This window comes from Pseudorasbora parva, chromosome 15 (assembly GCF_024679245.1).
Source record: "Pseudorasbora parva isolate DD20220531a chromosome 15, ASM2467924v1, whole genome shotgun sequence".
Lineage (NCBI taxonomy): Eukaryota > Metazoa > Chordata > Actinopteri > Cypriniformes > Gobionidae > Pseudorasbora > Pseudorasbora parva.
Genome location: NC_090186.1, coordinates 24,758,762 through 24,786,149, shown reverse-complemented (window position 1 = coordinate 24,786,149; position 27,388 = coordinate 24,758,762). Strand labels below are relative to the sequence as shown.

At 38.4% G+C, this 27,388-nt stretch overlaps 1 protein-coding gene across 3 annotated transcripts in view; it reads right to left on the bottom strand.

Moving 5' to 3' along the window:
* Positions 1–27,388, bottom strand: part of fynb (FYN proto-oncogene, Src family tyrosine kinase b) — a 94,502-nt gene that overhangs the window by 51,626 nt on the left and 15,488 nt on the right. For all 3 annotated transcript variants that reach the window (XM_067417421.1, XM_067417422.1, XM_067417423.1), the window contains exon 2: positions 9,986–10,048. The gene's annotated coding sequence lies outside the window, so the exon portion shown is untranslated. The remainder of the gene's footprint in view (positions 1–9,985; positions 10,049–27,388) is intronic.

Below are 27,388 nucleotides of genomic sequence, written 5' to 3'. Positions count from 1 at the left end.
TTTAAAACGTACCAAAGTATGTTTCTAATATTGAAGGGAAGTACATTCGATAACCATAAGCTTTAAATGAAAAAATATCTTTCCCCCACGGTCTTATGTTTACAGGTAGTGTTGGTATTGGCAAAATTAAGAGAACATGAAGGAGTATATTGACTAAAAAGATCACAAATACCCCTTTTCCACCAGAATGAACCGGGTGCTAGTTCGGAGCCAGTGCTAGTGTCAGTTCTAAGTTGGTTCGACTTGAGAGCCTTCTAAGAACCGTTTTCTTTTCCACATGCTAAGAGCCACAACAGAGCCAGGTCTTACGTCATACCAGAGTCCTGCACGGGTCCATCCCAGACCCGTTAATATTTGCCCGTTACCCGATCCCTGCCCGCAATAAATCACACACGCTAAAATCATTCCAATTAAAATGCTTTATTTTTTTTAATATTGCACTTCTCTCAACATCAACAGCATCATGAATGGGCTAAAGAAACAGGCTAAAGTGCCTTTATAGACTCGTTGGCAACTATTTTATATACTTCACTCACACTTCACTCACAGAAAAATATTGCACATATTTTTCATCCGCGCTTCTACTCGCTCGCACGGAATTAATTATCCGCCCGCACCCCGCCCGTGTATTTTATAATTTATGTCACAATCCACCTGTTTAAGCCACTTTTATGCCCGCGGGTACCCGACCCGTTGCAGGACTCTACTGCTAGCGAGGCAGCGGGAAACACACACACACACAATTTCCAGGCGTGTTCTATCTAATGCATTGACGCTGCGCAGACCAACCCACATATGATATCCAAATACTGCGCGAGCGATTCAAAAGCATAAGGAGTCGTTGGCGCTCACTCTACTTTGATGTCATACGCAATCAGTCTGCACAGCGCGCGCCGATGCATCTCGAACAAGCCTTCCCTCAGTGGCTCATGGCTTTATGATCCTACATCAGCATTAAAACGCCGCAAATCCAACGCATTTGTGCAGCTCTCCATGATTTGTATAGATGGAGATTACAATCCAGCAGCTGTTAGCTTGATTAGCTGCTATTGAAAAAATGGCGGTCACAGGTTTGTGTTCATCTTGTTGATCACGGTAACGCCGCCCCCAGCCGGTGACGCAAGCGGTTCTTACTTCTAGCCCAGCAATGTTTTGGTGTTACTTAAGAACCACTTTTCCTGGCTCGGAGCTGGTGCTTTGGCTGTGGAAACACAAAGAACCGATTTGAAACTAGGCTCTGGCTCCGATTTAGCACCAGCACTGCCTTGGTGGAAAAGGGGTAAATGATATGCTGGTGCTTTCCTATGTAATGCTTTGTATGTTCAAATTTCAATTTTAAAATCAATTCTAGCATTCTTTAGAAGCCAGTGTAACTGTGATTTCCCAGGCTAACAAACTGAGCAAGATTAGTTAGGTAAGCTTGAAACCAATTGAATAAAGTTCCAGAAAGACCCAGCCAACTATGCAGCCTATCTAACAAAACAGAATGACATATGGTGTGATATGCAGCACTGAGCTCTAACATGACCAAAATACTGCATATACACGAACCAGCTGCAATAAAAAGATAATTTACGACCCAATGAAGAATTCAGAATTGAAGCTATATGATGACAAATTGACAGTTATTCATAACTAAACACAGAAATGTGTCTAAAATACTGTTGGTTGAGTTCATGGACCATAACTTTTCGACTAAAAGGAAGTGATTCCAACACCAGTAGTAGAACCTTTCTGCTGAGAACATCCGTGTATATAATTAGGCCGGCAAAGGATCTCCAAGGAGCGGAAATTTGTATGATACTGCAGTTTAGATAGCCATGGTGATCCAGAGAAAAAAAAAATTTGGATAACGAGTACCTTAAAGTCCTCATGAAATCAAAATCAAATTTTATTTACTTTATTAGCACATATTTTAGCTCTTGCGCTAAATATCTTTATTAGCTCTTGCGCTACTTCGATGCCAATACGTCAGTGATGTGGCGTCAGTGTTCTCTCAAGTCAGACAAAACTTCTAACCAGCATGCACTGCTTCAAGTCAGCTGCCGATTGGTCTGTGCAACTGCAGCGCCATGGTGAATGGGAGGGAAAATACACTGTCCACTAAACACATGGACTGGGCAGCCACGGGAGGGGGGCACCCTCCAGAGGAGACACCCACCGTCTTTTGGACAGGGGCTCTGGGCCAGGAAGAGAGCCCAAAGACCTTGCTGCTCATGAATGTGGACCTGAAGCCCCCATCAGCCAAACGTCAGGCAGCCCACTTGCATTTAGTGGGGGTAGAGTTTTTTTTTTTTTGGTTCCCCAGGGCTTTTTTGCATGAATGCAACGGCAGGCCTTACAAGCAGCCCTCCCTGGACTGGGTTAAGGTGTCAGGCGATCGTGGGCTATTCACCCATTGCTGAGAGCCGCCATATTCTTAACCTTCAGACTTGCGAGGCCGTGTTTAAAGTCGAGTGGGTCACTCCAGTAGTGCTTCATGTGCTTAGTGCATGCTGGAAGGACGGAAAAGAGTTGTTGCCTCGGGCCGGGGGGTGTCTCCAGCACTTTCCCGTCGTAAATATCCCTTTCCTGGTCGTTAACGCTCTGTGGAGCTGGCCATTCAATGTTGAGATGAGCAGCCACTCGCTCACATCTAGGAGGATGGACTGAGGCAAGGCCCCGGGGCCACTAGCCTGAGGAATACCAGAGGGCGGGATGGCATTCTCATCCTCTGAGGCCCTGAGAAGGCCCTCATTGTCATCTACGAACCTGGCCGGATCATCAGCAAGCGGGGGGTTACCCATGAAGATATCCTCTTCAGGGAACTTAGGATTGGGCTGGTCAGCCCAGATGAGAGAAGTCGCACCGCGGGAGGTCCCCGGTGGCACACCGTCATCACCGTGTCCCACATCTGAGACAGAAAAGTCGAGCTTGCCACAATGGGTAGTGAAACTTTTGAGGCGGTGTCACAGGAGTTTCCTAGGCAGTGACTCCAGATTGTCCAAGGCCTCCTCCATGAGCTTAAAGGGGTACTTCAGCGCTAGGAAGATGAATCTGCATTTAAGCTGGCTCATTAATGTAGTATAAATGTGAAATTATTTTTGAATTTGGTGCTTTCTAGACTAAGAAAAGACAGAAAATGTATTTTTGTTTCATGGGGATAAAAGAGAACAGTTCCCAGAATGCTTCGCTGCCCTACTAGGCCACTCCCAAAGCCACCGCTACTGAATCACTGGATTACTTTTTCACCGCGTTCATTTTCATAAAATCAGTTCATTTAGAGAACAGACACTACAACTGAACGTGTCTGTTCAATATAATGTGATTTAGCCACTGAGGGAGTGTCATGGCACAAACACAGCAGGAGTCAGCATGATCATTCGATTTACTCCAGGGTTTCTACTGATACAAAGCCATATGGTAATCGTTGAAGTAACCCTTTAAGGCCCAAGCAAACCACGCAGAACAGGTCAAGGTCTTTATCGGCAATAAGAGTCCTACACGCTGCCGGGCAGGCCCACGATAAGCTATTGCTGGAAGAAGCGTGATTAGAAAGTGATGACTGACTAATCCCAGCATATAAGGCATTGGAGTAATCAAAGCCTTGAGGAAATAAAAGGCTGTGAAATAACAGTCTCCAAATTCCTAAAAAAAAGCATTGTAAGCTTAAGTTGATTGTAGCAATCACGGGTGGCAACAACTTAGGTTTACGATGCCTTTGGGAAACGCAGCCCTGGTCATATTTAATCTCAATTTTAAAAAAATAAGCCAGTTTTAGCACCATTTATTGCATTGCGATTATAATCTCATTTTCTTTAGTTTAAAATATACAGTAAATAATTTTCTGAGATTTTTGCACTTAAAAGTAATGTGACAGAACTTAAATGTAATTTTGATGTGAAACATGAATTTACCTCTCATAACAGTGAAGAAAAAAAAGAAAAACCTTTTAAAGATTACTTGGCCATTATACTGTATCTCACCCCTGAATCATGATTTGTTTGTGTGTGTTGATTTAGAATTAAAGGAATGTTCAGCTGTAGCCTTAGGTGTGCAAGTGCCAACAGCCAGATAAAGGATCTTTGTAAGGCTGCATTCTCTATCTGAATGAACTCTGTGGTGTGTGAAGACGCCAACAAGAACCATGTGCCCTCCGAGTGCCTCTACACAATGTGTGTCACAGCTCTGATTGGGAACAATAGAACAGGAACAGCTGGGCCTATCCAATCCTCATCTGCCCAAAGATATTAATGCTGCCCCATAAACCTCTTTAGAGATGCCACAGCGTAGAACGTGACAGACTGCCCCCGATTTAAAGGCTTTGCTCTTAATTATGCAAACACTACAGAACTGCAGCTCCACTGAGACTGTGTGGGTTAAAAGGAACGTCTGTGATATTTAGAGGTAGGTGTTCATGTAGGTCATGTGGGTGGTTATGGTGGAAGGTATGAGTTGGCAGGGTAAGTTTATTTGGGGTGATGCATACACATGTGCTGGTATCAAACCCATGGCTATAGGTCAAATCAAAGAAAAATGTTACTAACATTCTTTAACTCTTCTGAAATACTTTACAGATAAACCTGCATACTATTTTTCTCGGTCTTCGAAATGGGATTAGTTTAAAATTTTAAAATTTGGTAGCACATAAAAGTTCTTTTTTGTTAACAAATATGAGCTAACAATAAGCAATCTATTATTATTATTTATTACAGCATTTATTAACCTTTGTACCCCAAGTGAGAGCGAGATAATTTTGCTATCATAAGTTATCTCGCGACAAATGCTTTAAGTTTTTAAGCTTTTTAAGTTTTGTCGAGTGTTTAAGAACAGAAAACACAAAGTACTTCACTCAAACTTCACTTAACACCATTACTTTGTCTGTCAGTGGCACGCGCTCACCCGAGAATAATATCACCATCCGATAATATTCAACATGCTCTCAACATGAAAATGTGAAACAATATTAACACGACATATACCATATACCGACTCGTGTGTGTGTGTGTGTGTGTGTGTGTGTGTGTGTAAGTTTTGATAACTGGCGCACTCTGCTTTATTAGGGTTTCTTTCTGCTCGCGCTGCTTGAGCTCTAATGCTTTTGTTTTTTAGGGCTATATTTTGTTTGCACATACTGTTTGTTTTAAAACCTTAAAATATAATGTAAGAGTGTTGTGTACATTGCCTAATGTAAGCTTGTTCAGAAATAGGGATGACACGCTGATTAAAAAAAACAAAAAGTCTCTCATTTTCTCAAAATACATAGCAAATTTAAATAAACGAATATTTGATTTTTATGAGCCCAAATTTTCAAATACAATACTTTGGGAAAATGCCCATCCCTAGTCTCCACAACTTTTAGCCACTTTTAGCACAGAAATTACACTGAACTAGCACAGAAATGTTGAATTCCTTATAGTTTCTACAAGATGCTGTTTCACCCTTCATCTAGCAATAGAGCTTAATACTCATTCAGAATGTGCTTATTGGAGCCATGGAGGTCTGGTTTAATGCAAGTGGGTTCTCTCTCTGGGTTCTCTTTATTATGCAGTAGGAGTGTCAGGCCTGCTGAGATGCTCACTCCAAACATCTTTGATGTGCAGCTACCCACTGACGCTACCCAGCAGGCCCTGGGTTTTAAACGCTGACCAGTGTGTTTCTCTTCTTAGACAAGAAAAAAAGAAACACAAGAAGAAAAGTAAAAGACCCAAGAGGCATAGGACAGTAGTAAGCAGCTCCACTATTATAATGTATGGAACACGTGACTCATTGAAAGGTTAAAACCCAAACACGCACGTGCACACACACACACGCACACACATTCCAGAGTCTAATCACTTCAATATGTCTTAGCTAGCCCAAATTACCTCACAAAAACACACTCTCTCAAAGTCAAATGTGCGCGCACGCACACACACACACACATACGTCTGTTTCACTGTCTTTGTGGGGACTCTCCATAGACGTAACGGTTTTATACCGTACAAACCATATTTTCTATCCCCCTACACTGCCCCTGCCCCTGAACCTACCCATCACAGGAAACATTCTGCATTTTTACTTTCTCAAAAAACTCATTTTGTATGATTTATAAGCCTTTTTAAAATCAGGTTTTACTATCCTTATGGGGACATTTGGTCCCCACAATGTAATATAAACAAGGGCACGCACGCACGCACACACACACACACACACACACACACACACACACACACACACACACACACACACACACACACACACACACACACACACACACACACACACACACACACACACACACACACACACACACACACACACACACACACACACACACACACACACACACACACACACACACACACACACACACACACACACACAATTGAAACAGTTTTCAGCACAGTTCATAATATGACTTCATATACACACATTTATGTTTTCTTTCCACAGAGAAGACACACCCTGCACTAAATTCTATCCAACATTATATCACACACATTTACTAAATGATGCTATCTTAATGAAGACATACAATAGACTTTTACTGGCCTAAAAGTTTTGTATTTAGAATTTTCGCCCATTTTCTTTGCTGATTTGGGGAAAATTTGTGGAATTATGTGGAATTATGTGGAACAGACTGAAACATGGTGAACTGTGTAAACAGAGCTAAGTACTACAAATAACTAGCCGGATGTGGTCATATTCAATTCTAGTCAGAATATGAGTCTGAAACTGCTCCATTGGGCTGTGATTATGGGGCGTTTCAACCGAACCAGGAAAGACCTCAATTGGATAGACCTACAACCAATCAGAGCAACGAAGCGACCACTGTGTTGCCAAGTCCACGTTTTTTCCGCGGGTTGCTTTCTATGTCCGCGGGTTGAAGCGACTATTATGTGATACACCCAAACACCATTTTTTTTCCAGAGAACCCTGGAATTTTTTTTTGTAAAAAATAAAATAATTTAATGATACACAGAGTACTTACCCAACATGATGAAATTGTGAAGGTGAATGCATATACGAACAAGCTCTCCGTTTAGGATTCGAACAAATATAATCTAAGCCTCTTTGATGACGTGCATGATTACGTTACTGTTTATCATCTGTCCGTCATCGTCTAAAGCCCGTCCTGATGATTTCATTGGTCTGAACAGTTTCTGTTCGGAGATAATTACTCCTCTATGGATTGGGTCCAGACCAAAACGGCCGACCTAAACATTTTGTGGGAGGGGTTAAGTTTGACTGGCATCCAGGCTAACAAATAACCACATTAGCCAAATATTTAATACATGAACGGTGAATACATTCCAAGTATGGAATGGGAATATATGACCAATTTGTGGGCCATATATTTTAAGTGTGCAATAATCAATCAATATGCAGAATCTGAGTTAACTTATAAACACAAAAATAAATTGTTGGACTACAATAAACAGTAATACACATTCAATCAATCAATCAATCGACTATTTATATAGTGCTTTTACAATGACGATTGTTTCAAAGCAGCTTCACAGTGTAAAACAGGACAATTTTGTAACAAAATTTGATTTGGCTGTACAGTCGTTCTGGAGAAAACTATTCTGTTATTAATTATTTTAATTTATCAGATAGCGACAATGTTGGCAGATCAGTATTAAAGTTTATAGAATTAAATATGGCCCAATTAATTAATTTTATTTGTATATTTAGTTGAATAACTTTGATCATAATTTTAGTGTCCCCAACTGAGCAAGCCAAGCCAAAGGCGAGCGACAGTGGCAAGGAACCAAAACTCAATCAGGGCATGATGGAGAAAAATAAACCCTGGGAGAAACCAGACTAAGTCGGGGCACCAGTTCACCTCTAGCCTATTATCGAACAGTGTATAAATATTTTTCTGGCAACCTTACAGGTCATAAATCATATTAGATAGGAATATTCAAAATGTATGGGTATCACGCAAGAGACTAGCCTGACAAGCCAGACCCACATCAAGATGTTTTGTCTGGAAACTCATCATTGACAGGGCTCAATCCGAGAGGCGACATAAAGGGTTGTCTTTCAAACTCCCTCTGCAATAGGATAATGCTACAACCAACCAGAGCAACGTGAAGCGGAGCTCGTTGATATATTAAACTTTCGCCGTATCTGGTCAGCAAAACTCAGAGCACATCTTCCTTTCTTAAGAATGACTTGAGACTAACTTGAGACTTGCCACACTTAACAATTGCAATTAAACATAGTTACATGATTAAATTGTACAAATTAAATAAATGCAGATATGTATAAAGCTACAGTTACTTTGACTTTTGCCAGCCTATTTCAAGGCCTTCATATTTTTTCTAGGCATGTCTGACATAGACTACTCTAAGGTTACAATAACTGGATTTATTTTCAAGGATTAATTTACTACACTACCTTGCATATTGTTCAGCTGTCATTCATACCAGCTATTCAAGATCGAAAATTATTAACAAAACTGCAAATGTATGCAGGTTACATTAACATTCAGACTTCAGGCAATCTGGCTTGGAATTATCATAATTTAATTGTTTTTGAATTATCAAAATTCATTCATCACTGAATGAAAAACATTTCACTTAATTTCAGCTCATTTCACTTGTTATTATTCCTTTTTTTGTCATTTCTTTTTTTAACCTGTTGTAAAAATCTTTTATAAAATAGAACACAATTTAAGTGCAGTTCAACTTCATCACACGTATGTTTGCTTGAAAGATAAAGAACAACATGGAATAGTCCTATGGGTCTCAACATTGTTTAATTTGATTTAGCTGTATCATCATCACCATGTGAAATTGTTAAGGAGGCTTAACTTTATACCATCAATGATCAATACACACTGATAACTAGCTTAATAAAAAGATAAGCCAGCGTAATTTATTATGCATATATTAACCCTTTCACGCTTAATTTTAATATTCTAACTGACTCCCTAGTTAGTTTTTTCAAGGCGATTCCTATGTTAGATTTTTCTCCCTTAATGTTTCCATGGCGATGCGTCATATTTGTCACCGCACCCGTATTACAGATGCATCGCTTTTATTTCCAGAGAATCCGGCTCATCAGTTTCTCCTGAAATACGTGCAAGAAAGTGGCCGGTGAACTATGACAAGAATAGAGTAAACTTAATAGTTACTTCCATTATGTTTGTCTGATATAATATCACTTTGGAAAAATTATATTTGCTTAGATTGTTATTGCTGCTTCCACAGCCATCAGTGTGTATTTTACTCGTGCTTATGTGTATTGAAATGTCTGAAACCTAAAATAAACATTATGAGTTTGAAAAAAACTGCATAGTTGTGATATATGATAGCGCTGAGGCTGAGCTCGTCCGTCTCTGGCTTAGCGCCAACCAACGCGCAAAAGCACAGTTTAAATCCAGCAGTCATGCGACGCCACTGAACATTTTAAATAAGTTACCATGTGGGACCGTACTCTCAGAGGCACAGAAGTAAAAATCCCAAATATGCGACCAGACCGATCAAAAGCTTAAACATTTCATTTGTAATCCTGAATACAAAAATTAAACTTTTATAATAAAAAATTCAAAATTCAAAAATTGTTTTATAATATATACCCGTAAGGGGTCAAATTCCTCCATGTGAGATTCATACAGAAATACAATTTATAAATTAAAAAATTAAGCATGAAGGTCCACCCCAACCCAATGCCTAAACCGCAAATTGTATAGAAACATACAAATAAGATTGTACGATTTTAACTATCAATTCGCCAAAATTTGTTTACAAATTTACAAATAGTCTTGGTTAACTTTCTTTTTGTAATTATTATTATTTCCATTGAGTATTGTTTCATTGAGTCCTATTCTTTGGAGCCACACAAAAATGCATAAATGTGTTATTATTGATCAAATATTTGGTCAAATTAAAGTTCACCCTTATAAATGTTGGGTTTTGAAATTCTGTGTAAATCTTCAGTGAGTTCTGTGGGTGTAGATGCATGTGTGTCTGCCTACAGCCTATCACACCTAATAATCCATTGTTTTACACACCTGTATTTAGAGCACAGCACAATCCTTATTTCCTCCACATTGCTTTGTGTTCAAAAGAGAATCCTGAGAGGAAAAGAAAGAGAAAAACAGATTAATATTACATTTATAATGTGGTCAACAGCTTTATGGACTGCTTTGATCTGGATTATGGACTTTTTGTCAAGAACTGCAAAAAAAAAAAAAAAAAAAAAGACATTTCAATCACTTTGGGGCAGTTTAATCACAACCAACCTTTCTATATCCCTGCACTCAATAGTATTCAGCTGATATTTTTAGTGACAGATTACGGTCCTCAACCAGACAGAATCAAACACATTGCAAATAAACGCAGCCCTAGTCAACCATATCTAGACTCCGCCACCTCCATCCAACTGGAACAACTTTAGGGTATTTTTTTTATTTTTTAAATGATGTCAAAATTTTCCTTTTTTTCCCATTATCTCTCACGTCATTACAAACCCTTAAGACTTTCGTTCATCTTCAGAACACAAATTAAGATATTTTTGAGGAAATTCGAGAGGTTTCTGAACCCTCCATACCATTGGTAGCAACACCGTTGCAACTTTAGAGGCCAAAAAAGGTAGCAAAAACAGGTTGTTAAAATGTGCTACAGTGGTTCAACCTTAAAGTCGGGTAACTTTCTTTCCCAGCATACTGATGAAAATCTTTGCACTTTTCCTGCCAATCAGATTAAGTTTTGTCATTCAGCTTTTTTTGTGCAATATGCTTTAGAAGATGATCTGTGAGTGTGATGTGTGATGTCTTATGCTGAGACTGAAACAAAGGCCAAACTCATTTACATCTCCCAAGACTGAAGAGAGCTGTAACACTGCAGACTATAACTCAACACACACACACACGCACACGCACACGCACACGCACACGCACACGCACACGCACACGCACACACACACGTTGGTCTATGTGGTTTACAGGGACTCTCCATAGGCGTAATGGTTTTTATACTGTACAAACCGTATTTTCTATCCCCTTACACTGCCCCTGCCCCTAAACCTACCCATCACTGGAAACATTCTGTATTTTTACTTTCTCAAAAAAAACATAATTTAGTATGTTTTTAAGGCCATTTGAATTATGAGGACATTTGATATGTCCTCATAAACCACATTTATAGTGTAATACCAATGTAATACCCATGTAGTTATACAAATTTGTGTCCTCATAAACCACATAAACAGGCTCTCTCTCACACACACACACACACACACACACACACACACACACACACACACAAGGCATTCAAAAAGGTTTAAGATACTATGACAGTAGTAAATGGATCTTTGTTAAATGAAAAGCCAAATATAATTCAAATGAAAAGCAATGATGCCTGATTTGTTCTGTAATGCTGGGCTGCCAAGACTTAATTAAAAGGTTAATAAATTAAATTTGTCCAATATTACAATTATGTCATGTTGTTCCAAACATGTTATTTTCTTCTATGAATCGCACAGGTAGAAAAGACTCTTGGTGTACATAGCTCTTTTAAATACAAGGGTATTGTAGCTGTTTAGCTCTAAAAAGAAATATCCTTCTTTGTTAATTACAAGAGATTTCAAAATTTGTTGCAGAGATCAGATTTCATGCATGATCCCAAAAGAAACATGTATAAAAGAGTACATACCATTTTTTTATATATCAACATTGGTAGGCCTACCTTTACTCTACTGCAGCATATGAAGGACCCTAAGACAAAACTTTTGAAAAATTCAACAACAGTCCTGGAGGCTTTAACGTCTGATATTTCAAAGTCCTATGGTCATATATTTACTATATATTATTTGTAAACTATGAAGTGTTGCTTCACTTAGTGAAAGAATAAAGGAATAGCATAAAACTATAACTGATATAATGCTGCAGCTGACTTTATTTATCTAACTTTTTAAAGACTGTAGTTGAAAACTAGCAGCAGTTAGCCCCAAAGGTGCGTTTTATTTTTCTTGTATCTGAGTCTGACAATTTCACTCTGTGCGTGGGGTGGAGGAAGGCAGCAACTCTCAAAAACACTGCAGCATGATTGAGGGCTATCGGCTTTGTTAAACTAGCCTAATCTTACTAGACTCTCATACATTTCATTTGTACAAGCTGTGTCTCATTTCGGAAGGCTGTGTCCTCCGGAGGTTACATTCGAAGGCTGCATAGGTCATAAGGCCTTCTCATTTTAAAAAATTGAGTAGGACACCCCAAATGCGGCCTTTGAATGCGTCCTTCTTTCACAGGAATTCAGAGTGTGCATGAGGTGTAGCCTTCGCTGCTCCAGATAACCCACAATTCTTTGCGTCGCCACTAACAACTGTCCTATTTTTTTTATTAAATAAAAAAACGGCACCACCACCAGATATACATGCAAGCGTACACTGTAAAAAATTATTTAGAAAAAAAGTTACCTGGTTGCCTTAAAATTTTGAGTTCATTGAAATTAAAATTTTGAGTTAATACAATGAACATTTTTTGAGATTCGACAACCTTTATTAAAAGATTATTAAAAGATTTTGTAAGCATATTGGGAAATTATGTGTGTGTTATTCCTGATGACGCAGTGAAACATGCCAAATTGTGCTTTTTTCATGATTTATCACATTTTTTATGTGGTTCAGATAGAAAAATATTTTGAGTTTCTATTTATTAAACTAATTTCCTTCATTGTATCAACTCAAATTTTTAATTTCAATAAATTTAATTTTAAGGCAACCAGGTTACTTACTTTTTTAAGTTAAACCAACAAAAAAACACCACAAATTTTTTACAGTGTAGATGTGGTGTTTAAATGTAAGTACTTCAAGCTTGTTTTTGTTTTTTAAGGTGTGTTACCTCAAACAGATAGTTGTGGTTAACAAGATTACAAGTGTTTGTTTCTTTTTTAAACGTTTAGAACAGTACATTGCTGTCAAGATAAGAAACATTTCATAGGCATTTTCAAGTTTCATATAACTGGTGTGAGCTCAACGAGGCTGAACGTGTTGGCATAGCAACGTGATACTTCCTGTCTGTGTGTCCTACAAAGGACGTCTCGTTTAATTCTAAATTGAGGACACTCCGTATACTGCATCCTACACAGGATGTGTCCTCTGGAGGATGCAGCCTTCGAAATGTAACGAAATGAGACAAGGCTATAGAGTCTGGCCACTCTCTATTGACAAGAGTTTATTTCCGCGAAGGCAGGTCCTCTTTTGAAGTTTAAAACTATTGGATCTGCCCTGAGCCACTCTGGATCTGCCATAACCAATCGCTAACGTTTGATCATGACGTATGTCATGAGCCCTTCGCCTGTTTCACACATGGAAATCCGTCAAAATACATGTGCACTATGCCGGCCACCTCAGTGATAAAACTATAAAACCTCAAACTCGTGCATTCGGATTGTGATTTATTCACGCCACGTGGAGGGGAGAGTTTTGTGATGGGGAACGTGCCGCTCGCGTGGTCCGTAACATGATTGTATGCTGTAAATAAAATGTCATATGCTTGGTATGATAATAAATGCTGCTATAAATAATGGACCAGTTCAAATGTTTACGTGCTTTTATTTTAATTTGTTTGAGCAGTGATGGAATATATTGCTCTTGTAAATACTTGCCAGCATTTTAAAGAAATACAAGTCTAGAAATGCATCTAAATAACAGCAAAGAGCAACCGTATGATGCACCTGCAGTGGTCAAAAATTATTATAAACAGTGATTTGAAAAAATTGAAAAAATCATTTTGAAGTGATATTCTTGAAAACTCGGATTCGGACACTATTACATCACCACACGACCTTGGTGTTTGTCAAAAGCAGTCTATATGGGGAGGCTGCAGACCTGGAGCAAGACAGTTCTACGGCCCAGACAATTCTACGGCCCAGGCAGTTCTACGCCCCTGTGGTTCCTGACGCGACCAGAAGGGGGATATACGGCGAAATATTAAATCCCGAGGCTCGAGTTATAATGTCCATTGACGTTGACTCAATGGCCTCGGGATTTAATATCTCGCCGTATATCCCCCTTCTGGTCGCGTCAGAAACAACAGGGGAGTAAAACTGCCTGGGCCGTAGAATTGTCTGGGCCGTAGAACTGTCTTGCTCCAGGTCTGCAGCCTCCCCATATAGGATTGGACCAGTAAAAATGTGTTCAGAGAAAACCTAAGAACACACCGCGCAGTCCCAGACGTAGTACTAAAGGAAAGTGAAAATGGAGCGGAAGTACGTAGGAGGGCAGAGCCAGGCTAACGTTAAACTACCCTGCTCACAGACAGCACTGTGCTCTGCGACACCGACACAAAGCTAAGCACCCTCAAATGCAAGCAAAACCCTCATCTGGTAATAACATACTGGCAAAACAGATTGGGAAGATTTGCACATTTGTGTTTACGCTCTGGACAGAACAAAATGCATCTAAGTTTTTTTGCAGTGGCGAGTGAGGTATCTGTCTCACAGTGATCAGTGATCTCTTGAACACGATCCAAATCTTACCACTCAAATTGGCAGTTTTTTTTTTTTCCAGTGCTGAGTTAATGCAGGCTTACGAAAAACGAGGCTATACAGTCTATTAAATCCATTGAATAAAACTATTGATTTTCATGCTGCTAAGAGAACCGACGGCCAACTGCATGCTGCAAAGTTTCAGAAGTGACATCTAAATATAAATGCTGGATTCACTCTGCACGAGACAGAAATATCATTCTGAGGTTTTGCCTCTGTAGAAGACATTATATTTTAGTGAATTTCTCTGACAACATAAACCGTTTTAAGTCTGGATATTCTTATGAAATATGAGATTTTTATACAAATATTCCCTTTTTATTACACATCATTTTACATTACATATTTCCCCAAAAACACACTATTATGCAAATTAGGTAGTGTATAGATGCACTGTATAGAATGGGAAATGCATTTATGGCCATGTTTATCATTAATTATTCTGGTGCGTAGTACACAAAATTTAAATTAGAGAGAAGGTTCAAGTCAGGGTTCAATAAATGATGTTAAGTTTAGAAATGTTGTGCATCCACTTATTATAAGTGTGACATTTTAGCATGCAGATGAAGGGGAAAACTTCAAGATATCAGCTCTAAAACTGGCAGCACATATCAGCCATCGGATGACCCTGACCTCTAAACATTGGCAATAGAAAAACCTATATCGGTCAATCTCTAATGTCAGTCATGTTCACCTTAATTAATGGTAAAAAAAAATGTTTTATCACATCAAAGCTTGTATAACATGTTCAACCATGAATGTGATTCATTCATTATAATGTCCATGCCTATTAATTTATGTTACATTACAATCATGTAATGTGTTGTGATCGGATTGTGATTTATTCACGCCCGGCCGGGGGGGTGGGGTGGGGGTGGGGGGGTGGGGGGGTGGGGGGGGGGTATAATGATGTTGAAATGTGTGTATTTAAAACTCTGTAATTGATATTTTGCACAACTATTTTAGTAACTGTTAATTTATTGTATGTTTCTATTTCTACCTGCCCAGGGACTACGGGTGGAAAATAGCAATTTGCTAAAACCCGGTGCAATGCATCTCTCCTTGTTATAAACAAAGCTAATGTTTTTATCGTGCACTGTCCCGGTCTCAAACAAAAGTAATAATAATAGTATGGAAAATATCTGAGCATTTAGAATTTAAGTAAGGACACATAAATTGGCCACGTCTACATGATGTCACCTCTCTCTTTGCTATAGACTTTTATTGACTATAATCATAAGATTGAACAACTATAAAATGCACTGCTTGAGACATGTATCTTCTGCAATATGCAATGTGTTTTTTCCCATTAAATTGCTGTAATTTGGAGCAAGAGATACAAGGGGAGTCGATTTAGAGACAAATCTAACATCTTTTGTTTCAAATGAACCCAAATTAACCCATTAGTTCCCAAAAACTCTGGATCAAACTCTGAGTTGACAGAGGATGCTTATGCCAGGTGTTGTGACCCCGCTGAACCTGATCTAAGCCAGGTTGGATTTGTGTGTTTTTGTCAACTCTAGACCTACTCTGAAACTATTTTTCAGTTTGTTCAACTAAATTCCTGCAACAGATTGTGTTACTGTTCCAATTATAATTTGTTTTAAGATGGGGTTGAACTGGAATCTGTGGATTGTTTAATAATGAAAACCTGATAATACTCACTTGTGTACAAAAAAAAACTCACCTAAAGGAACACCTGTTCAATTTCTCATTAATGCAGTTATCTAATCAACCAATCACATGGTAGTTGCTTCAATGCATTTATGGGTGTGGTCCTGGTCAAGACAATCTCCTGAACTCCAAACTGAATGACAGAATGGGAAAGAAAGGTGATTTAAGCAATTTTGAGCGTGGCATGGTTGTTGGTGCCAGACGGGCCGGTCTGAGTATTTCACAATCTGCTCAGTTACTGGGATTTTCACACACAACCATTTCTATGGTTTACAAAGAATTGTATAAAAAGGGAAAAACATCTAGTATGCGGCAGTCCTGTGGGCGAAAATGCCTTGTTGATTCTAGAGGTCAGATGAGAATGGGCCGACTGATTCAAGCTGATAGAAGAGCAACTTTGACTGAAATAACCACTCGTTACAACCGAGGTATGCAGCAAAGCATTTGTGAAGCCACAACACGCACAACCTTGAGGCGGATGGGCTACAACAGCAGAAGACCCCACCGGCTACCACTCATCTCCACTTAAAATAGGAAAAAGAGGCTACAATTTGCACAAGCTCACCAAAATTGGAGAGTTGAAGACTGAAAAAATGTTGCCTGGTCTGATCAGTCTTGCTTTCTGTTGAGACATTCAGATGGTAGAGTCAGAATTTGGCGTAAACAGAATGAGAACATGGATCCATCATGCCTTGTTACCACTGTGCAGGCTGGTGGTGGTGTTGTAATGGTGTGGGGGATGTTTTCTTGGCACACTTTAGGCCCCTTAGTGCCAATTGGGCCTCGTTTAAATGCCACAGTCTACCTGATCATTGTTTCTGACCATGTCCATCCCTTTATGAACAACATGTCCCCAACTTCTGATGGCTACTTCCAGGAGCATAATGCACCATGTCACAAAGCTTGAATAATTTCAAATTGGTTTCTTGAACATGACAATGAGTCCACTGTACTAAAATGGCCCCAACAGTCAACAGATCTCAACCCAATAGAGCATCTTTGGGATGTGGTGGAACAGGAGCTTGTTGAATCAATGCCACAAAGAATTAAGGCAGTTCTAAAGACGAAAGGGGGTCAAACACAGTATTAGTATGGTGTTCCTAATAAAATATATATATATATATATATATATATATATATTTATTTGACCAGTCACGGAAAACCAGGTTGTTTTCCCAAATCATTAAGTCGGTTCTGGGGCATTTTGAGTTATTTACAGATTCTGAAAGTGTAGTCTCCAAGCTTTCCAACGATGTGTAACACATGAAAATCTGATCATATTTGGAGAAGTTGTGGCCATCTGAATGTAGGCCTTTGGAAATGTTTAAACAAGAGAAAACAGCCTCTAAACTTTTGCAGTTCTCACCTGTTCGCAACTACTGGGAGTGACAATAGAGCTCATTTACATCTAATTTAGATAAGCCATACCCCCTGCAAAGCTGCATGGTTGCGAGTAACGACAGACGCAACGGGAAAAATCGGACCGCATGCTACTAATAATAAAGATGCTAACATTACCATCTAAAAGACCATTATAGTAATGTTTTTTTTTTGGCAAATGATAGTGTGCTAATGATTACAATTAAAACGACAGTTAAGAATAATAGAATAATAGGTATGGGAAGGTCTAAACATGAGATAATGTGTATGTGTTCTTAGAATGAACACAAAACGACAAACGTTGGTGTTTATGGAATCACACCCCATAAGAAACAGAAAAGTGTTCTTGCAAATCTTGTTGCCTCCAATGAAATAAGTCGTTCGGGCACACTTTCTGTTTGCCGGGGTCTGTGCGTCTGTTTGAAGGGGTTAAAGACAGAGAAATGGGTCAAATCTTTAACCGTGGCTGTAGTGTAGGGGTAGGCCGCATGGCATTATTTTTTGACGCAACTCGATCAGAGGTTCGAATCTGCCTTTTGCCACACTCTCTCTACTCTTTTTTCTCATCACATATCAGATCGGAAAGGCATTTATTTTCAAAAAGAATTGAGAAAATATTAGAAAAGTGGAAATAAAGCATCTAACGTGTTTATTAATAAGTGTTTCTCGGTTAGAGAGTGTGGCAAAAGGTGGATTCGAACCTCTGATCGAGTTGTGTCAAAACTTGATGACATGCACCTTACCCCTACACTATAGCCACGGTTAAAGATTTGACCGATTTCTCTGTCTTTATACCCGTCAAATATTACTATCGATATAGCCTCTGATTTCTTACGGTCCAACTCGTCTGACGCCAGTCTGATACATTCTTCCTCTTCAACATCTTCGCTCAGTTGTAGGTTAGGGATATTATCCAGTCTTATTATGCCGCTTTCATCGTCGCTTAGATCATCTCTACAGCCGGCCAGAGCTCTGCATAAATAATTAGCCACGCGTCCCTTGGAGGGCGGGGCAATAACAAAAGCCAGTATGAAAATACACACAGACAAAACAAGGCGATTTCAACCTCAAAATATACGCTTTGAAATATACCATTAATGCCATTAATGCCATCTCAAACACGGAGAGGCTTCTTCGTGATTTCAACTGACAGATTCTGCAAAAAAGCGAAAATCACATCATTTGAAAAAAAAAAAAAAAAAACCCTCCTTTTCATTTTGCTTAAAAGTAGAGCTGCCAACTTGTGTTCCTGGTTTCCGTGACGGGTCACATGTACATATTATAGACATTCAAATCAGAATTGTCGAATCTCTCTATGGTCGACCGATAGTCGAATCATCTAACGTTATGTGTGTGAATGGGTTGGGAGGGGCACAACACTTGTCAGCAGGAGGGTAAAACTATTTTTATTTTCCTTTACACACTGCACACAGAAACAACTTTTAATAAAGCGACCAAAACAGCCTGCCAACTGACAGACGAACAGACAATGGCTTTCTTATTTAGGTTTAAATAGCCTAAAAGCTAATGTGGTGGATAAACTTTCATGAACCGTTCTCATAACATGTTAAAGCCGTGATCGAAATACAGAATGTCACACAAATATATAAAAGAACATTTTGATAAATAAACCTAAAAAAAAAAACCTGCCTAGAGAGGAAAAGAACACTGAGTGCGTTTACATGCACGTTCTTAAGGCGATTGTGCCTAAAGGGGTGAAGGACACGAAGCTCAGCCCCGCGCCTCAGGATCTTACACCGCCACCTGACGCGCACATTATATACACGCAAGCTCAAATTTGAATTGACTGACAGATGAGCTGCATGAAAGCGTTCTGTGGTGCGGCAAGATTTTAAACAACTTCCTGAGTGGCCGCGGACAGGCGCTGAATGCTGCCGCTGGTGTGTGTACACTCATTGAACGTGTTCTAATTGTAAAGGCGCCGTGCGAAGCTCAGCGCCCTTAAAGGGGTCGCACACCGATGCTCAGCTCAGCTCAGTGCCGTGACACGTCTTTAAAATATTGAGCACCCCCATATTGCCAAAATGGTATGATCCTTGTTTCATAACACCCGTGAAGATTCGACCGTGAGATCCGTGGTCGAATCAGGCCCCGCATATCGATGCATCGAATCTTCGACTATTCGGGGTCACCCCTAATATATATATATATATATATATATATATATATATATATATATATATATATATATATATATATATATATATATATATATATAAAAAAATCACACTGAAGAAGGCTGCTATAGGCTTTGAATGAATTCAGACCCAGCAATGACATTGTAAACAGACAGCATGTCTCTTGTGTTCACATATCACTTTTTTTTTTAAAGTCAAAGAAAATATGTTGTTGTGCTGTCTTAATATCCATTTAGTCACAAAAAAGATACCAAATCAACCTTAAAAGGGTAACTTCAGCGATTAGCATATGGCTTTGTATCAGTAGAAACCCTGGAGTATATTCAAATGGTTGTGCCCCCCCCCCCTCCTCATATCCCCCTGAGACAAGAGATTTATGCATTTTATTTCTGTAGAAATTACTCCGATGACACAAATAACATCAATTTGCATCATTGGATGAATTTTTGGCCAGAGGCTAAAGACTAGAGCCAGCAGAGGGAGCCATTTCCGCATGTTTTCAATCAGCTATCATCATGGGCTCATCCATGACTGTCAACGTAATCTGACTCATGCAGCGTTTGGGCTACGAACGGCTTAATCACATTACATTGAACAGACACATTCAGTTTTTAATTGTAGTGTCTGTTCTCTAGCTAAACTGATTTTATGAAAATGAACGCGGTCGCGGTGGGAAAGTGAAAGTGTAGTGGCTTTCTAGGTGGCTTTGGGAGTGGCCTCATAGGTCAGTGAAGCATTCTGGGAATTGCTGTATTTTATCCCCATTAACAAAAATATATTTTCTGTCTTTTCTCAGTCTAGAAAGCACCAAATAAAAAAATTATTTTACATTTCTACTACATTAATGACCCAGTTTAAATACAGATTTATCTTCCCAGCACTAAAGTACTCCTTTAAGGTTTAGATATCTTTAGCCAGACATTGAATGTGTGGAGAAGGCAAAGGGAAATCTTTAATTGAGGGTTTAGTTGTATTTTTAGAACAGCTTAGATGCAAACTAAAGGAAGCACAACTCAAGGAAGCTGTACGGCTCACAGAAAAGAAAACCTTTAATTTTCTGCTGGTTACACAAGGAATTTTTGTGAGTATGTGCATTGGACTAATATGTTAACTACAAGTAATGCAAATAAAAATAAAATGGTATTGGAAAAATCGAAACTAGACTCAAATACATGACTCAAACCTGACCTGAATTATTATTATTTTTTAAGTAAATGGTAAATAAAATTGTAAACCCTTTAAAGCCCAGCAACAGATCCTTCTTAAATCAATGTCTGAATGGGACCGACAAACAGATGGCTAGATAGAAAGAGATTAAAATTTTAAATCATAAATTACACTAGTATGTGTCAGGCTGTATGCCATAATGCCATTTATTCACCCCACATTTTCAGTCTTCCTCATTCTAGGTCTAGTGAACTCCCAGCATGCACTACTCGCTTTTTTATCCTCAATTTGTCCTCTTCTCCCCATGGCCATCATCATGTGGGGTTTTCATGAAGATGCAGTCTGAGGCTGTTGTGCATTCAGCTGGATATAAGCATTCACTGACACACACAGAGACAGACTCTTTGTATGTCAGAGAGAGGGCAGCTCAGACCATATAGGCAACAGGAGAGAGAGCAAAAAAATCATCTCAGATTCAAATGAATGTTATTTACTGACTGATAGTGGCATGGGGGGATATTCACTGCTAAAGGCACAGAGCTGCATTGTTGCCTGCAAACAACACATATGCACGTGAATGAATGATCTAAAACACAGCAAGACAATTCACAACATGAATTATGCACAAAGAACATTCAGAGACCAGATACAGATGTCTTTTGTTTGGGTCTGTACAATGTAAAAACTTGACGTAGCAAAGCTCAAGGGGAATAGAGCATTTCATTAATTCCTGTAATGCACCAAAATTCTTGAACTAAAATTCTTGGTTGAAGCTGAAGCCATAAATGAAAAATGTCAATTAGAAATTGGTCTTTGTTTCGAATAATCAATCCTATTAGTAAGTGTAGTTAACTTATGCTTGTGCAGTGTTGATCAATGTAATATCGAGTATTTCAAACAGATATCTTGCGTTTTAACTATAATGATAAAGAGAAAACATGACAGAAAATCAAGGAACTTTCGAATTGGTTTATGTATTCCATGTTGCTTTAACCACTTATATAATACAGAAGAGTGTATGTGTACAATCTTGTTGAGAAAGGGGAATTATTACTGATCTTTACTTACCAGCAAATATGTGAAGCCATCTTTTTTTGGTGAATGCATTATCGCTTCATAAGAGAGTAGACAAACCAGCACTAATGAGAGCGCAAAAATACATGAAACGTACTCTATGCTAGGGCTACACGATTATGACAATAATCATAATTGTCGATTATTCCCCTGAAAATGTAATTGCGATTGTAAATTACGATTATTACAATTTACATTGAATGATGTTTTTAATAGTTTTATGGCATTGTTTGAAGCGACTGCATGCCATTTTGTTATATCAGAATAAACAAGCTGAAAAAACTCCTGAATAACTTTCATTGATTTTCTATTACATTTATGCCTTAAAAGTCAAATATACATTAGTTTGGTTTCTTTAAATAAAAAAAAAGTTAAATATGCATGGTATTATAATGTTATACTAAAACTAAAACAATAGAGAAAAAAACTTAAGATAAGATTTAGACAAAGAAAAATAAACTATGCACACGGTAAAATAAAAAAGTAAAATAATATGTGAACTTTTTTTTGTAATTGTGATTACATTTTATTGAACGATTACATAATTGAGGCATCCATAATCACAATTACAAATTCGATTAATTGTGCAGCCCTAATCTATGCTAGTTGTCAGTGCATTTAATAATGCAACACAAGTGTGCTTGTCCATAAAGACCTTTTTAAAAACTCTGGCTATTCTGTGTTTTGATTTACCCACAAAACTCCACAGAATCTCAGAGCTTGACCAATTGACAAGTTGCCAAACCTCTTCTAAAACTATCAAACTAGAAAAACCTGACAAGTATAAAAAACAGATGGACCAACTGACAACCTCAGTCTAGTTTAAGTGTATTATAGTTTATATCGATACATATGACCCCATTTTGTTTGTAATAAATCTAAGAAAATTAGTATCAGATTGGACATTCTGCCACCTTTTTGGCAGAAGAGAGGACAAAAGTAAGCAAAAAGACTCACATGTAAAAATAAAATAAATAAACATTTAAAGTAGTTTTGTCTAAAGGACCAGTACTTTGGTACAAAGTCATAAACAAACCAGCCTACCTTCAGTACCAATATTATAGAGCACTAGGTAAATTCGGTAGCCTCTGGTAGCTAGCCAGCGATTGTTAAATGCTCCAAATGTATATTTGTCAGTTTTTTTATTTATTTACAAAATGTTTTTTTTTAAGGTCTTGATGCCTTCACAGACATGACTGTTGATTGCTTAATGTCAATCAGATGTACCTAAGTTAGTCATAACTGACTCAAAATGTCTACGCTTCGTGAGTTCTACATACTCACAACTACCAATGCCTGCTGCAGACTGTATGTTTTTGGCAATCCTATAAGATCATTACAAATCAGACTATAGGACATGGATCTAATAAACTTGAGTATGACCAACAAATAGCCAATGTTTTGTACCCAAACACAAACAAGCCATAGTTAAAGTAAAAAGGGTGTTTGATAAGAGATCAAATGTGGCTGTGTTTGTGTGATTCAGCTTTGACCATGGGGACTTTGAGGAAGCAAACTGTTCCAACTAATTGAATTCCTCTAGAAAGTCTGCTCCCCAGACGACAATCACAATCAGCCACAAACACACAAAGTCTGTTATAATGACACACCATATCACTAAAGACAGAGAGGCAAATCTGTCTCCTTTTTATTATTTAGAATTTAGTAAGCTAAGCTCCCCACCAAGACATGTGCTATATATTTCGCCCCCAGATCGTCTAATTTAATCCAGACACAAGGAACACCCTATTTGGAGATCAACTGTGTGGATGTGTGCATGTAACCATGCAGCACATAAAGAGTTTCAAGTTTTGAAATTTGTTCAACAAATAAAAATTGTACACCCCACAAACATCAACTAGATCTTTAAAAAAAAAAAAAAAAAGTCAAACTCATTAAGGTTAACATCTTGGGTTGTCACATGCAGTTAAAGGTCATTATATACACATTAACAAATTAGATAATTTTAATAAAGGATAGTATTAAAGTATTTCTCAAGAAAAGGTCATATTTTACTTATTTCTTGTTAACATTGTTGTTTAATTAATAACTTAATAGAAATTATCAGGTCTGTTTGTAAACTGCAAGGGCTAATACACAGATCAAGCAGATTGTAAAATAAATAAAATAAAAAATAAATAATTGAGACAGACAGACTGACTTTTTACATAAAATGCATTTTGACCAAGAAGTTAATTTGATAAATTTCAACTGAACATACAATGCTGGTGTAAATTTCACATAACATTTCCCAGAATAGGAACATATGTGGCCAAATGGTATTTTTACACAGAGTTTCTGAACTTCTTCAGAAAATGATGTCATGAATTATTACACAACTTGCCTGCAAATACTTCATGACATAAAAAAAAAATCACAATACACTGTAGATAATCTGGCTGAGAAAGGTAAGGTAGTTAAAGCTAATGAAACCATAGTGAACTGCCTGAAAAACAACATCTGACAATGGAAGAAGAAATGTTAAGGTTATACGGTCAATGGGATAGCATGCTTAAAGGTGTCATGAACCGGCTTTTTTATACTGTTGTCAGATGTCAATGACGTTTGTGTGGTTTTTACATTCAAAAACCACATAACTAATAATTAATAGGCTATTTTCTACACTGGTTTTGAGGCGCTCTCCAAAACGTTTTGATGGGCGTGCCGCACTGGAGACTTGAAAGCAAAGCCCACGGCAAGGATTGGACAAGATTTGCATATTTAACAAGCTTCAGCTCCCCTGTCAGTTTAGTTCACGAGGGAGGGATTGTTTTGAAAGCAGCAACAGGAATGATTCTCTCGATCACAGAGCTTGTAAAGGTCTTTCTCAAACAAACACAATGATTTATTTCTCATCCACTCGGGACTGATTGGATATAAGTGTATATTAGTATATATTAGTGGATATAAGTGTGAACCGTGTGCACGTGCACCCTTCAAATGTCAAGTCAAGAGAGAGTGAACAGCGCAGACCAAGAAAGGAATATTATTTCACTATTTGAGATTCACCGGCCTGCCGATGAGCTTACGTTTTGGTAGCCCTTCTGGAAAACACACAGCCCGGGATTTTGGGCTTTGTGATTCCTGGCCCATACCTGTCCGAGTCTGACCCCAAATCACAATGAACCAACAAATAAGGGATTCTCCAGCCTGTGACAGCATGCTAAAGGTGTGTTCTGTTAGACACATATGCTGTGTCCCAATTCGCCTAATTATACTACGTCCTAAAAGTATGTACTCTTTTTGTGAAGTATATACTTTTGAGTGTGTAGCAGAAAAGTATGCAAGCTTCGGGACATACTACTTCGCCATCTTTAACGGACTCTGTCGCTTAGTTACGTGCACCCGTCACCGTTTAACTGCCCTGTCAATCATCGTCAGATTCTTCGCAGTTAAAATCCTCCACATTCAGATTTATCTCCTACCGTATTGGAGAGAAATATAGCCGCACGTTGATCTGCCATTTGTGGGTCTTTAATGCAGAGACTCTCCTCATGTGTTTGCAGTTGAAATATAATGATGCATTTAAAAGTTAATGGCCAAACGTGTCATTACAAAAGTTCACAATGCTGCTGCAGGTGAAATATCATGTGGACAACACAGAATAAATATATCTTTGTCAGGTTAAATATTGATAGTTGGTCACTCAAACCCCTTTATCTAAACTTCTCTACTTAACTGCCGGACTCGCACATCCGCCATGCTTGTAGTTTTTTAACACTTTTTATCCGCGTTTGTAGTTCTAATCGAATCCCTGTCCACCTCGCAGTGGGTTGTGGGCAATATCAGCCGTTGGACAGCACATCGATCCGTACTTCGAGTTCGGACCAGAAAAAGTAAACCATCCGGGTATCTTTGGAATACTCTTTTCAACATACTATGATTTGGGACATACTAATTCTATTTTTGAATACTATATATACACATAATCAAAAGATCTATAACAATGCAATACAAGATTCACAAACGCTTCGTATACCACGGATTCGTTAGTTAAACGTGTGTATATTAGTGAATTCCAAACATGCGTAAATAGAATGCGCGTGCACGCTCATTCATAATTAGCATAATTCCCTCCCCATGAGTTACAACTGCAAATGTCGTGACCAGGAATGCTGTGGCCTCTTCTGGACTTCTTTCTCAGGTTTGGCTCCAGGATTTTGCATAAATGTTGAAGAGACTAATTGGCCATATGACCATATAAGCAATAAATATAAAATTATCGTGTGTCCACCAAAGCATGTTTTAGCCAGCTAAACACCTGGTGCTCTTCTGAAAATGGCCAGCTGGTGGCGCTTGAAAGTGCTTTGCAAGGGCAGCGTTTTTCCAGCTGAGATACTTTGGTTGCTATGATACAGAATATCCGTGGCAGTAATGTGTTACTACTAGTATCTGGTAGCATTTTAAAGAATATTACTAAATTTAGAAATGCAGTAAAAAGCAGTATTAACTTCTCTATTATTGTTGTTCAGTTGGTGAACAAGTGAGATGATTGTTCTGCATAGTTTTTGTCCCGCCCCTCCTCCACTGTGATTGGACGGCCTGGTAAAAAATGACAGTGACGAGCGCTGCCCATTGCCAAAAGTTAAACAGTACAAACAAAACAAAACAAAAAAGACGGGGCAAATGAACTCTTGAAATATTATTATGGTAGGCCTGCCTTACATAGTGCATTAAAATGCAATGTCATCAGTTTGCCTGAATTTGAACACAGAACGCTCAAATGTTTTACGCACCATTTACTCATGGTAGGAAGCAGGTGTCAATTTCTTTCATACCAACTAACTTCATTAAAAATAAAGTTCAACCACACATTCCTAATATTAGTCTATAAAAGCTCTTTGACTAACAAAGTTTTCAGCTCTGAAACTTACAGAATATTCTTATTTTGCCATGACCTTTTATATATCAAAAGCTCAAGGGAAAGTTGATTTCTCAATTCATTACCCCTTTAATATGCCCATGACCAAACATTTCACGTATGCATTTGTATACTTCTGTAAAGTAAGTTTCTGGCATAAAGCAACAAAGTGGCCAATTGTTAAGTGTCTCTATGGAATTGCTGATGGTCGCTCTCAAAGAACAGGCATACACTCCCTACGCAAGAGCAGTGAACGTGGGCCGTGGTGATATGTGATGAGATCAGCAGAGGCTGGGAGTGGGGCAGCTGAAACAAAAAAATTAAATAAAATTCTTACTTACTCCACTGGTCAAACCACAGGGTGTAAAAGAACATCTGCGTCAAAAGATTATATTTTCTATGCATGGAAATAAACACAATCAAATCCTGGTGGTCAAGTCTTACCATTTCCAGCTAAATTTACAATCACATTATGGAAGTTAATTGCATTGAGAATGCCATTTCACATTGATATGACTTTTGTCTTGAAAGTAGTTCAGCAGTAATTTAAAGGGGAGGTGAAATGCTGTTTCATGCATACTGAGCTTTTTACACTGTTAAAGACTTGGATT